The 13,399-nt window shown below is 43.5% G+C and overlaps 1 pseudogene; it reads right to left on the reverse strand.

Annotated features, from left to right (window-relative positions):
- Positions 1–3,828: 3,828 nt before the first annotated feature.
- On the reverse strand, positions 3,829–13,134 carry LOC130375926 (procathepsin L-like; annotated as a pseudogene).
- Between the last annotated feature and the right edge of the window lie 265 nt (positions 13,135–13,399).

Consider the following 13,399-nt stretch of genomic DNA (forward strand, 5'->3'; position numbering starts at 1 on the left):
CCATATACTGACAGATCTGACTTCGGGCCTACTGGCTCTGATTTTGGGTGTGTGTCAGGGGTGCAGGATCTTTAAAACAGAACGGAGAATTTTTTTTTACAGACTGAATGGAATGAATAGGCAGGTAAAGCAAATCTACTGAGTACAGTGTCCTCAGAATACTCAGAGTAAGGGTAAGCATGTTTGTACTGTTGTGTGATTCTCTAATAGACAGGGTTATTTTCTTCCCGTCAATGAGTCATCTCGTTGGGTTGGATTCTTCTTGTGTTTCTTTGCTCTTATCTTGTTACACCCTTTACAAACAGGTATTTAGATTAAAGCGATATAAGGGGCGGTTTTTAGAAACACGCAGTAGTCCCACAAAAGGATGCAATTTAACAGTAAATATAAAGACTGTTGCAATGATGCATTGCAGTAAAAAATATCATCATTTAATTAGTGAATTAGGTAAACTGAATTCTTACTTGTTGTTTTAATTGAGTTTTATACACAACAGCGTATTAAGTTGGATTGTTGACTTGGATTCTTCTTGTGATTCTTCCTTCTTATCTTTTTAAAGCCTTTACAGGCAGCTATTCAGAAAGGAGCCAAGGCAAGGTGCCACGCACGCACGCACGCACACGCACACACACACACACACAACGACTCATGTAATGGGATTTAAAATTAATCATTTCGTTTTTAACTCTTTGTTGTACTTTGTGCAGAAAACAAATTAGCATTCTAAGTAAACAGGACTACGCATGTAGGCCTACATCGGTATTTTGTTTGATACTTCGATTTTTACTATTGTTTTCTGTATTGTTGGCTGTTTCTCAGCGTGGTTTAATATGTTCTGATGAATCCGACGTCAACGGAAAATTTTCTACATGACTGCAGCTGTTGACAGTTTGATGGCATTAAAGGTCACGAGCACCGTTTTTTTACTTCCACATCTTGCTGCACCCTTTATGGGCAGGTATTCACACAGTGGCCGATTTAGCAAATTGGGGGCCCAAGCCGAAGATATGTATGGGACCCACATCATCCGATCTTTAAAAGAGAACGGAGAAAACAATTTACCGACTGAATGGTGGATAGGCAGGTAAAACTAATCTACTGAGTACAGTGTCCTCAGAATACTCAGAGTAAGGGTAAGCATGTTTGTACTGTTGTGTGATTCTCTAATAGACAGGGTTATTTTCTTCCCGTCAATGAGTCATCTCGTTGGGTTGGATTCTTCTTGTGTTTCTTTGCTCTTATCTTGTTACACCCTTTACAAACAGGTATTTAGATTAAAGCGATATAAGGGGCGGTTTTTAGAAACACGCAGTAGTCCCACAAAAGGATGCAATTTAACAGTAAATATAAAGACTGTTGCAATGATGCATTGCAGTAAAAAATATCATCATTTAATTAGTGAATTAGGTAAACTGAATTCTTACTTGTTGTTTTAATTGAGTTTTATACACAACAGCGTATTAAGTTGGATTGTTGACTTGGATTCTTCTTGTGATTCTTCCTTCTTATCTTTTTAAAGCCTTTACAGGCAGCTATTCAGAAAGGAGCCAAGGCAAGGTGCCACGCACGCACGCACGCGCGCACACGCACACACACACACACACAACGACTCATGTAATGGGATTTAAAATTAATCATTTTGTTTTTAACTCTTTGTTGTACTTTGTGCAGAAAACAAATTAGCATTCTAAGTAAACAGGACTACGCATGTAGGCCTACATCGGTATTTTGTTTGATACTTCGATTTTTACTATTGTTTTCTGTATTGTTGGCTGTTTCTCAGCGTGGTTTAATATGTTCTGATGAATCCGACGTCAACGGAAAATTTTCTACATGACTGCAGCTGTTGACAGTTTGATGGCATTAAAGGTCACGAGCACCGTTTTTTTACTTCCACATCTTGCTGCACCCTTTATAGGCAGGTATTCACACAGTGGCCGATTTAGCAAATTGGGGGCCCAAGCCGAAGATATGTATGGGACCCACATCATCCGATCTTTAAAAGAGAACGGAGAAAATAATTTACCGACTGAATGGTGGATAGGCAGGTAAAGCTAATCTACTGAGTACAGTGTCCTCAGAATACTCAGAGTAAGGGTAAGCATGTTTGTACTGTTGTGTGATTCTCCAATAGACAGGGTTATTTTCTTCCCGTCAATGAGTCATCTCGTTGGGTTGGATTCTTCTTGTGTTTCTTTGCTCTTATCTTGTTACACCCTTTACAAACAGGTATTTAGATTAAAGCGATATAAGGGGCGGTTTTTAGAAACACGCAGTAGTCCCACAAAAGGATGCAATTTAACAGTAAATATAAAGACTGTTGCAATGATGCATTGCAGTAAAAAATATCATCATTTAATTAGTGAATTAGGTAAACTGAATTCTTACTTGTTGTTTTAATTGAGTTTTATACACAACAGCGTATTAAGTTGGATTGTTGACTTGGATTCTTCTTGTGATTCTTCCTTCTTATCTTTTTAAAGCCTTTACAGGCAGCTATTCAGAAAGGAGCCAAGGCAAGGTGCCACGCACGCACGCACGCACACGCACACACACACACACAACGACTCATGTAATGGGATTTAAAATTAATCATTTCGTTTTTAACTCTTTGTTGTACTTTGTGCAGAAAACAAATTAGCATTCTAAGTAAACAGGACTACGCATGTAGGCCTACATCGGTATTTTGTTTGATACTTCGATTTTTACTATTGTTTTCTGTATTGTTGGCTGTTTCTCAGCGTGGTTTAATATGTTCTGATGAATCCGACGTCAACGGAAAATTTTCTACATGACTGCAGCTGTTGACAGTTTGATGGCATTAAAGGTCACGAGCACCGTTTTTTTACTTCCACATCTTGCTGCACCCTTTATGGGCAGGTATTCACACAGTGGCCGATTTAGCAAATTGGGGGCCCAAGCCGAAGATATGTATGGGACCCACATCATCCGATCTTTAAAAGAGAACGGAGAAAACAATTTACCGACTGAATGGTGGATAGGCAGGTAAAACTAATCTACTGAGTACAGTGTCCTCAGAATACTCAGAGTAAGGGTAAGCATGTTTGTACTGTTGTGTGATTCTCCAATAGACAGGGTTATTTTCTTCTAGCTGTTAAATCGTACCTAGCAGCTTTAAGGTGACATTAGGATCACTTCACTGTGGGCCGCCCTGGGGCCTCCTGCTGCCTCCAACCTGTTGCCCAGCCCTGGGGCCTCCACCAGGGGACTGGGGGACTGAGGGCCACTGGGGGAGTGATGGCCGCCACGTGAATAAGGTCCATGATGACCGACCCTGGTGGTGTGTTGTGATGAGTGTGCAGTGGACCCGTTCTAATCCAGGACCACTCTTAACCTTGTGCCCATGGTAAAGTGGGATTGGTTATAGTAACAGAACCCGGTTTCAGTATTGGTTTGTGTTCATTCAAATCAGGCCTCGTCGCCACAGTTTGCAGTGATGACGATAGATGGACCCTTAATCACGTGAATGAAGATATGTAGAAGAAGCAATCGCTAGACAAAGGAGGTTTATTTGACACTAAAAACGAAATAGAAACTAGTTTTTCTGGTAGAACATAGACATTTTTTTTGCAACATATACGTTTTATTTGTTTCATTTATATCATAATGTATGCTCATTTCATTAGCTTTGTAATCATTGTTCAATATTCTAGTTCTAACTGCAATGCAGGATTATAACAATTAAACTAAAATCAAATAAACCAGAAGAAGCCAATGAGGAGACACAGAAGAGTAAAAACTTTCAAATCCTTTTATTGTTTTACAGCATAACATTTCTTTGTGAGGAACGACCACAAGGGACCCTGATCAGTTACCAACTATAGGGTAGAACGGACGGCGCGCTATCGCACAGAGATTCTTGTTCCTGGCCATGCGGATATACCCTTGCTCTCCCCACTTAGAACCCCAGCTGGAAAGGAAGAGTGGAGAATGTTGACATATCTAGAGAAAAGCAAAAAGAAAAACACAATATCCAATGATAAAGTTTTATACTTCATTGTTACTTTGCGTGCCACTTTTAATGTGTGGTATCTGTTTGGTCTTTGTAATTCATTGCTGAATACACAAATGTATGATGCCACTGGAAAATAGTCTATTCAAAGCATTTGCTAGATGGTTAAAATAATTGTATTTGCCTTAAATTACACATTGTTTCGCCTCCAATGTCACGCATTTGTACTAAAAAGTTCCACTAAGAGTATTTTGTTTATTTAAGTGATTTAATGATATTCATATTGGCATATTTCGGATACTGTTCCCGTATTCTATCAAACTAAGCTCCGGTCCTCTGTCATTGGTACCCAATAGTAGTCTTAATATTTAACTACTACATATAGCTCCTACTAATTCCTATAGTAGGAACGTCAGACCAGGATCTGCTGTGTTCAGCTGCGTCTCCTTGGTTTGGCTTTTTAATGTCTATCTGATGCTTCAAGCACATACACAAACAGCCTCCACACAGACAGGGTGTGGGAGTGGTCTTCACCTGTTTTTCACAATCCAGTAATCTAGTCCTTGGTCTGTGCCATAGCCCACCACCAGTACAGCATGGTTGATGGTCTGAGTACTGCAGTCTGGCGGATCGTACACACCTACGAAAAAAGTAGCATTTAGTTTTAAACATGTAGCAGCGCATGAACTGAATTTGAAACTTCCCTCTGATTCTAAATAAGAGAACAGTGAATACTGTCAGAAAATATGAACAAAGAAAACCCTGTTATATTTGACGGAAGTGCCGTCAGTCAGCTGTTAGTGAGTGATATGCGCTGTGAGTATCTGTTTTAAGTTGACCAATGTGCCAATGTGTGGTGCTGTGTATTCTCCCCCTGTGTTGGCCACACCCCCTGTCTGTCTCTGTGCTTTGCCTGCCACTCAACTGCTCACACCTGGCCTGCATCAACTCTTCAACTCCCCTTCAAATACACCTGGTTTCCCTGCAGTCATCGCCAGATCGTACTTCGAGATACCGTGGTAGTTACTCGTTCCTGGCTCCAGTGTATACCCAGCGGACATGGACTCCTTCCGTAACACTGCCAAGCTCTCTGGGAAATTATCGAGGCTTTTAAGGACCTCTCTACCTCTCTACCTACTGTCCTGGATCCCGGAACATCAAGCCGGATGCCCTCTCTCGTCAGTTTTTCTCGGAGAACTCGCCGGCTCCACCGGACGCCATCCTCTCTTCTTCCTGCCTCAAGGTGGCGGCTGTCACCTGGGAGATTGAGTCCCTTGTCCGGAGGGCCCAAGCTTCTGAACCGGATCCAGGGTAACGGTCCCCGAAATCGTGTTTTTGTCCCTAACTCTGGTCGCTCCCATGTTCTGTTGTGGTGCCATACGTCTCACTTTGCCTTTCACCCTGGCGTGATTCGAACCCTGTCCCTCCTGAAGCGGCACTTTTGGTGGAAAACAATGGACGCCGACACACGGCCGTTCGTCCAAGACTTCACGGTGTGTGCTCGGGCCAAGTCCTCCAACCAACCCCCTGCTGGCCTGCTACGTCCCCTCCCAATCCCTGGTCGGCCCTGGTCTCACATTGGCCTTGATTTTGTAACCGGTCTTTTGTAACAGCCCCTGCCACCACATGAGCCAATTTATACTGCATATATACTGTACTATATCCCTGCTAATTTCTGACCAATCAGGGTATCTCTTCTGTGATTGGTTTGGGCAATCCATCTTGCCTGTCAATCACAGGTGTGTGAAACACTTTCTCAATCAGAATAATCTCTCTATGTTAAAACCGCCTACATTCTCACTTATTTTGATTTCTGCTGTATCTCTTCAAGTGATCTGATTTGCTCTAACGTGTATTTCCCATCTGATTGGTTGTAATGTGTTTGGGTTCACCTCACCTTCTTTGTAGTGATGGAACGATGGCAAACCAACGTTGATGCTGACCGACACAGGCCCCACCTTTGCCACGGCAGCTTGCAGGGCCATTTCATTGCTGCTCGGAACAGCGGCAAAAGACACGCAGTAGCCAGCTCTTCCTCTGGATGAATACCTGCAATCTCTGACCTTTTTGAAGTATAGCGAAATAATTACAAACAAAAAAAAGGCGCACACAACTAGGTTGAATCGCGTATAGGCATGTCAGGCTGTTGGCTGCATGCTGTCATGCTGTCCGTCTATACGGTATGTATGTTTTTCATGTATAATATGTATGCAACTATGACTGTCTGTGGTCCGTCTGTCCATCTGATCTATCTGTATGGATGTCTGTCTCTCTGTACATTGTGGGCATGGTTTGGAGTCCATAACGTCAGCAATTAACCTCTTCATGTTTTGTATTGGGCCCTTATTTTACCACCAGGCGTGAGTGCGATTAGCCATGACGAGCCATTTTCTAAATCTGACCTCCCCTGTGACTCGGTGACACTCTCACAAGTCTGAGAGTCCACTAAGATGGGTTCTCGATACATCCGCCTACCAGACTGCCCAGTGGACTGTAGCAACTGATTGTCTTTTCTATCAATCATACATCTAGGGGGACACCCCCCCTTGTGATGTCACTAAAGCACTGGGCAAGGCAGAGCTTGAAACGGCTTGTAACGGCTAATCACACCCGCACCTGTCGGTAGCAGGGTGCTTTCAAGAAGAGCAAAATAGCAGAACCTTGTGGTCTAAGTAGTAGTAAATGAACTTTAGGAAAAGGAAAACCGAGGGCACCTTCTCTTCGTAGGGGTAGCATCTCCGGAGTCGATGCCGTCGTTATCGATGACGTACTGGAAGGCCTTGGAGACCCATCCCCCCTTACAGCCGTGGTTCTCGAGGCTGCAGTCCATCAGGTTCTGGGGGCTGAGGGGCTCCAGAACCCCGGTCTTCCTCGCCATCTGGCCCTCCAGGGCCCCCACGGTGCTGAAGGCCCAGCAGGAGCCACAATGCCCCTGGGGATTACAGGTACTGCGGGTGTTTATGTTTGTGTGAGCTCGTGTGAATATGTGTGTGTCCGTGTTTTTTGTGTGTATGTGAGGGAGTGTAATGCAGTATGTGTGTGTGTGTGTATGTGAGGGTGTGTGATGCTCTGTGTGTGTGTGAAGTAGTGTTATGCATCTGTGGGTGTTTATTTGAGCAAGGGTGTATGGTGTTCGATGGTGTGTGTTTGTGAAGGTGTGTAATGCAAGTGTGGGTGTTTATATGTGAGCGAGGGTGTGTGTGTGTGTGTGTGTGTGCATGTTAGTACATCGGGCAGATGTACATTGACCACGCCCTGGAGCAGCTGCTCATGGACCGCTGGCGTCTCTCTCTCTCTCTCCTTCTGTCCTCACTCACCTGGTTTTGGACAGGAGAAACCAGACCCTTCTGCCTCCAGTCCACACTCTCTGGGAGTTTTTCGAGCCCCTTGTCCCATCGTGTGGAGGTCCAGCTGTCGAAGCTGGTGGGGTCTTCCTCCTTGAGACGGTTGAGCTTTGCGTTCACTTCGTCTGTGGTCTTCAGTTCACACAGAAACAGAACGTGAATTCAAATGTGGTGACTTGTATCCATTCGCTGTGATCCGTTCAGATAATCAGCTTCTCCTCCATGTCGTGGTTCATCTACTTCAGGGAATCAAAGCCAAAGTTCCTTTCCCCCAATTCCTTCTCAACCATGGCTGAGATAACCCCCACTACGAGTCTCGTTGTGGAAATACCAGAGACGAGAGTCCGACGTGTTATGCGCCATAACACCAACAGCAGAACGGTTATCCAAATAACAAAGAAGTGTACAACACTTGGAGCTCTATATCTAAATAATTTCATACAATACATAGATAGATCATATAATCCATATTATCACGGCCAAAAGCTGTGTGCGCCCCTAGACGATATTATGAATCACAAACGACTGCGTCGGGTTCACCGACGTCTCTGGTTCTTCCACTTCCACATCATTCTGAAGAAGACTGAACGGCGCTGCTCGCTGCTCGCCGCCGGCTGCTCGCTTATTCTGGATTAAAGGTGACATATTATACCACCAGGTGTGAATGTGATTAGCTGTTACAATCCGTTTTGATGGTATAATTGGTATGTATCAGATATGTATCGGGAGATTACAACCGGGAGTCAGCGGGTGGTTTGAGTAAGCGCTGTCAAGGGAACCGGTCTGATCCAGATCAACATTGTTTTGCAATTAGCAGCGCTTAGCTGGACGAGAGCCACACAGAGGCGGTAGAGGACCCACCATTAGTGGTGTCGAGATGATGCCTCATGACCATAGCTCATGACAGTCAAAGCCTCTCAGCCAGATGAACCACCAAAGTGGTTCGACCTCAAAGCTTCAAATAAGTACGCTAGGGACACCTAGTGGTGATGAAAAAGAGTTTCCAGTGAACCCACCCCAAAATGTGATGTTTGCTTCGTGTGCTGATACAACATCAAATCATTTGAGAATTAAAGTCATTTCAGTGATACATGTGTGTGAGTGTGCCGTTCATAAATATCTCCCGAGCTCATGGTAGAAAATAAATCATTTGGCAACAATTTTTACTAGTCATACCGGCCAAAATAGATTTATCAACTACAGTTCTCATAATTGAAACAATAATACTTGAAGTGATTAATGGATTAAAGTGGTATCACACTGCATGATGACTGAGAATGAGTGTGATTAATTCAATAGCCATTAAAGTGGCTTGAATCTTGAAATCTCTGAAATTGGTAGGATCTTCTTTTTGTAAATGATGTGCCAATTATCAACCCATATCGCGGAAAAGCCCGAGATGAAGCCTCGAACGTCACACGCCTCGTCATTTCGCCCATGTGAATCCTACTCGATACGGAGCTTCGCTGGGGGAGGAGCAGACGTACTCGACACACGCCCCGATGCCTCGACGCAAACCATAACATCACTACCCACCATGTCAGCCAGCTGGTTCAGGCCCAGGGTGAAGGTGGAGTTCCCGGCCTCGGCCTCCAGGTTGTGCCTCCTCACCAGCCTCCACTTGTTCTCCCACACGGCCCTTCTGTACACCGCCTCCGCCTGGAGGAGACCATAGCTAACCTCATCCCTAACTCTCCACCTCAAGCTGGTGTGTAGTGAGCGTTCTGGGCACCGATTGGCTGCCGTGCATCACCCAAGTGGGTGCTACATATTGGTGGTGGTTAGTGAGGTCCCCCCTTCACTTTAGGCGTCTTTGAGTGTTATTAATTATTATTATTCTTCATGTTTAACCTCTGTTTTCCTTTATTCCTAGTCTGTTTTACATAGTTTTGAATGATGACTATATGCTCTGTAAGGTGACCTTGGGTGTCTTGAAAGGCGCCTCTAAATTAAATGTATTATTATTATTATTATTATAGCACCATAGCACGAAAACACAACTATGGGTATTCAGACCAACCCATTTTAGATTTGCGTTGGGTGCAAGAGTCAGTTATCCGCCGGTATAACAGCATCAGCGCCAGAGACCCGCCCACAAAGCTACTTCCGTTTTGCGCTTCTCACTTGCGTTTCAGACTGTTAAAATAGGACCTGTGTGTGTGTGTGTGTGTGTGTGTGTGTGTGTGTGTGTGTGTGTGTGGTGTGTGTGTGTGTGTGTGTGTGTGTGTGTGTGTGTGTGTGTGTGTGTGTGTGTGTGTGTGTGTGTGTGTGTCTGTGTCTGTGAACATGTAAGTGTGGGTGATTATGTGAGTAAGGGTGTAGGTGTGTGTGTGTGTGTGTGTGTGTGTCTCTGTACCTGTGGGCCTGCCTGTGTGTGTGTGTGTGTGTGTGTGTGTGTGTGTGTGTGTGTCTCTGCGGTGTGTCCCTGGCAGGCGATTTCATCCGAGTTCTGTACGAGTCTGAGGGGAACTGCACGGTGGACCCCATGCACTTCCCCACATCCTGAAACTTGCGTTTCAGACCGTTAAAATAGGGCCTGTGTGTGTGTGTGTGTGGGTGTGTGTGTGTGTGTGTGTGTCAGAGATGGAAATTAACTTTTTTGCCCACCAGCCACTGTGGCAGGTAGATTTAAAAATCTACCAGCCACTCATCTTTTTTACCAGCCACTGTTATACGCTATATATTTAATATATGCGTACATTTTAAACAATATAATAGTAACATAGATAAGAAAAGTGTTTTTCATACACATCAGTTGGTGTTACGATGACAAGTTTGGGGATAATTCATCTATACAAAGTATTTTCATTAAAAAAACGAATTGACATTAATAATAAAACAACATGCATGGCTACACCATCATAAGTCAATAGGAACATTTGTTTTTTTGTATTTACATGTGACTGTATACAAATGTGTCCACACAGACATGGTAACTAACGTATGATAGTAAGCATTATATGCCCTTAACACTAATATTCAGAAGAAAATATGTGTGGCATTCAGTCCAATGCTGAAAATATATCTGTGGCATTCAGTAGGCCAATGCTGTGGTAAAGTGTGTAAAGTATGACCAAGTGTTTCTTTCTGTTCAATAGATAGAACTTTATCAATCCCCTGTAGGAGAAATTTGTTAATGTTTGTCCCTATAAAACAATAATGGTAAAATAATAAATACAAAACACGACGGTAACTGAGTAGGTCAAACCGTCCAATCTGAAGGCTCTACTTAACCACTCCCCCTACTCACTTCCACCAATGCGAAGCGAACAGAACTGAGTAGGGGAGGGCGTAGCCTAACTAGTTTGTGAACGACCCAGAGAAACGCAACTCAAATTCAATGTGAACATATATGAGGCTTTAATAAAATCCCGGACGATTTTGAAATTCCGACACACATTTTTTAAAAGTGTGTCAAAAGAGGGCTTGTCCGGGCAAAAGAGGACGTCTGGTTACCATACCGTGTGGCGTGTGAGCGTGTGCATGGGGTTGAATTGCGTGTGTCTCACGCCGAACGCGTGAGACTTGAGAGCCCTGTTACCGATATTATCCCGGATATTGACAGTCGCAGTTCAGCAAAAGAGGCGTAGAGGAAGAAGGGGCCCGGATGTTGACAGTAATGGTTGTGGAACTGTGCAGCGCCGTATAACGAATGTATTAGATATGCAAATTTGATCGGACCTGACTGGAAAGTATTACCCGCCACAGTGGCGGTGAAGTGACACAATTCACCCGCCACCATACAAATCCACCCGCAAATGGCGTGTGGCGGGTGTTAATTTCCATCCCTGACACACACACACACACACACACACACACACACACCACACACACACACCCTTACTCACATAATCAGCCACACTTACATGTTCACACACGCACACACACACACCAGGGATGGAAATTAACACCCGCCACACGCCATTTGCGGGTGGATTGTATGGTGGCGGGTGAATTGTGTCACTTCACCCGCCACTGTGGCGGGTAATACTTTCCAGTCAGGTCCGATCAAATTTGCATATCTAATACATTCGTTATACGGCGCTGCACAGTTCCACAACCATTACTGTCAACATCCGGGCCCCTTCTTCCTCTACGCCTCTTTTGCTGAACTGCGACTGTCAATATCCGGGATAATATCGGTAACAGGGCTCTCAAGTCACGCGTTCGGCGTGAGACACGCAATTCAACCCATGCACACGCTCACACGCCACACGGTATGGTAACCAGACGTCCTCTTTTGCCCGGACAAGCCCTCTTTTGACACACTTTTAAAAAATGTGTGTCGGAATTTCAAAATCGTCCGGGATTTTATTAAAGCCTCATATATGTTCACATTGAATTTGAGTTGCGTTTCTCTGGGTCGTTCACAAACTAGTTAGGCTACGCCCTCCCCTACTCAGTTCTGTTCGCTTCGCATTGGTGGAAGTGAGTAGGGGGAGTGGTTAAGTAGAGCCTTCGATTGGACGGTTTGACCTACTCAGTTACCGTCGTGTTTTGTATTTATTATTTTACCATTATTGTTTTATAGGGACAAACATTAACAAATTTCTCCTACAGGGGATTGATAAAGTTCTATCTATTGAACAGAAAGAAACACTTGGTCATACTTTACACACTTTACCACAGCATTGGCCTACTGAATGCCACAGATATATTTTCAGCATTGGACTGAATGCCACACATATTTTCTTCTGAATATTAGTGTTAAGGGCATATAATGCTTACTATCATACGTTAGTTACCATGTCTGTGTGGACACATTGTATACAGTCACATGTAAATACAAAAAAAACAAATGTTCCTATTGACTTATGATGGTGTAGCCATGCATGTTGTTTATTATTAATGTCAATTCGTTTTTTAATGAAAATACTTTGTATAGATGAATTATCCCCAAACTTGTCATCGTAACACCAACTGATGTGTATGAAAAACACTTTTCTTATCTATTGTTACTATTATATTGTTTAAAATGTACGCATATATTAAATATATAGCGTATAAAAAGTGGCTGGTAAAAAAGATGAGTGGCTGGTAGATTTTTAAATCTACCTGCCACAGTGGCTGGTGGGCAAAAAAGTTAATTTCCATCTCTGGTGTGTGTATGTGTGTGTGTGTGTGTGTGTGTGTGTGTGTGTGTGTGCGTGCACGGTGGTCGTACCTCATCGGTGTACACCTTCTGGAACTCGGCCCTCCATGCTTCCCATTGGTCGTTGAGGTGAGGGGAAGCGAGGCCGAAGACCGCAAAGGTCAGGAAGAGAGCCAGTGAGCGCATGCTAGAAGAATAGACACATAGATGTTAATGTATATAAAAGATGAATAAACTGCGCTTCCTTAGCACTCTAATCTGTGGTCACCCGCAGTGCTTTACAACTACTACTTTTCACCCATTCAGAAACATATTCTTACACTTTGAGGATAAGACCCTGAATGTATGTTGATTTAGACGAATAGAAGAAATGTCAAAACCAAATGAACAAGAGGCAGAATCTCTTTTTGGAACTTAGATACATTTTCTTGATATGCATACATCATACATGCAATTTGTTGAGTACCAGTAAGAAGAAGAGATTAGAAGCATGATTTGATCGACCTTTTCTATTAACCCTTTTTGTCATTACTCCACTGACTTTCAATCAAAATGATTCCGCACCACAACGTTCCTCGTTCTCTGAGAAATCGGTGTTAGTCAACGAATCCGCTGAATGATGGACTGATGGACAAAAGTGATCCCAATTTACCTTTCTCAAGTCCAACAGAGCTGACGTCTTGTCTCCTGAACGATGGAAGTGGGTCTGTGTGCCTGTGTTTGCTTGTCCCATCACATAGGCCTATACTGAAAAAAAAAAAATCCGAAAGGAAAAGTAAAAGTGAGAAGAATAAACAATTGGGTGGTTCCCTCCACTGTGGTTTGAAACGACTGTGGTTTTTTAACCCTTTGAAGATTAACCGGAATGAATCCATTACAGTCCTTACCGGTAGTTTAAGGGTTTCTCTTTTTGACTCATATTCCTTCCAGGCACATGTAAAAATATGCTTCGTTATCTGTAGTATCAGGTAGGCCTACACAGTCTGCATG

Source organism: Gadus chalcogrammus, chromosome 22 (assembly GCF_026213295.1).
Source record: "Gadus chalcogrammus isolate NIFS_2021 chromosome 22, NIFS_Gcha_1.0, whole genome shotgun sequence".
Lineage (NCBI taxonomy): Eukaryota > Metazoa > Chordata > Actinopteri > Gadiformes > Gadidae > Gadus > Gadus chalcogrammus.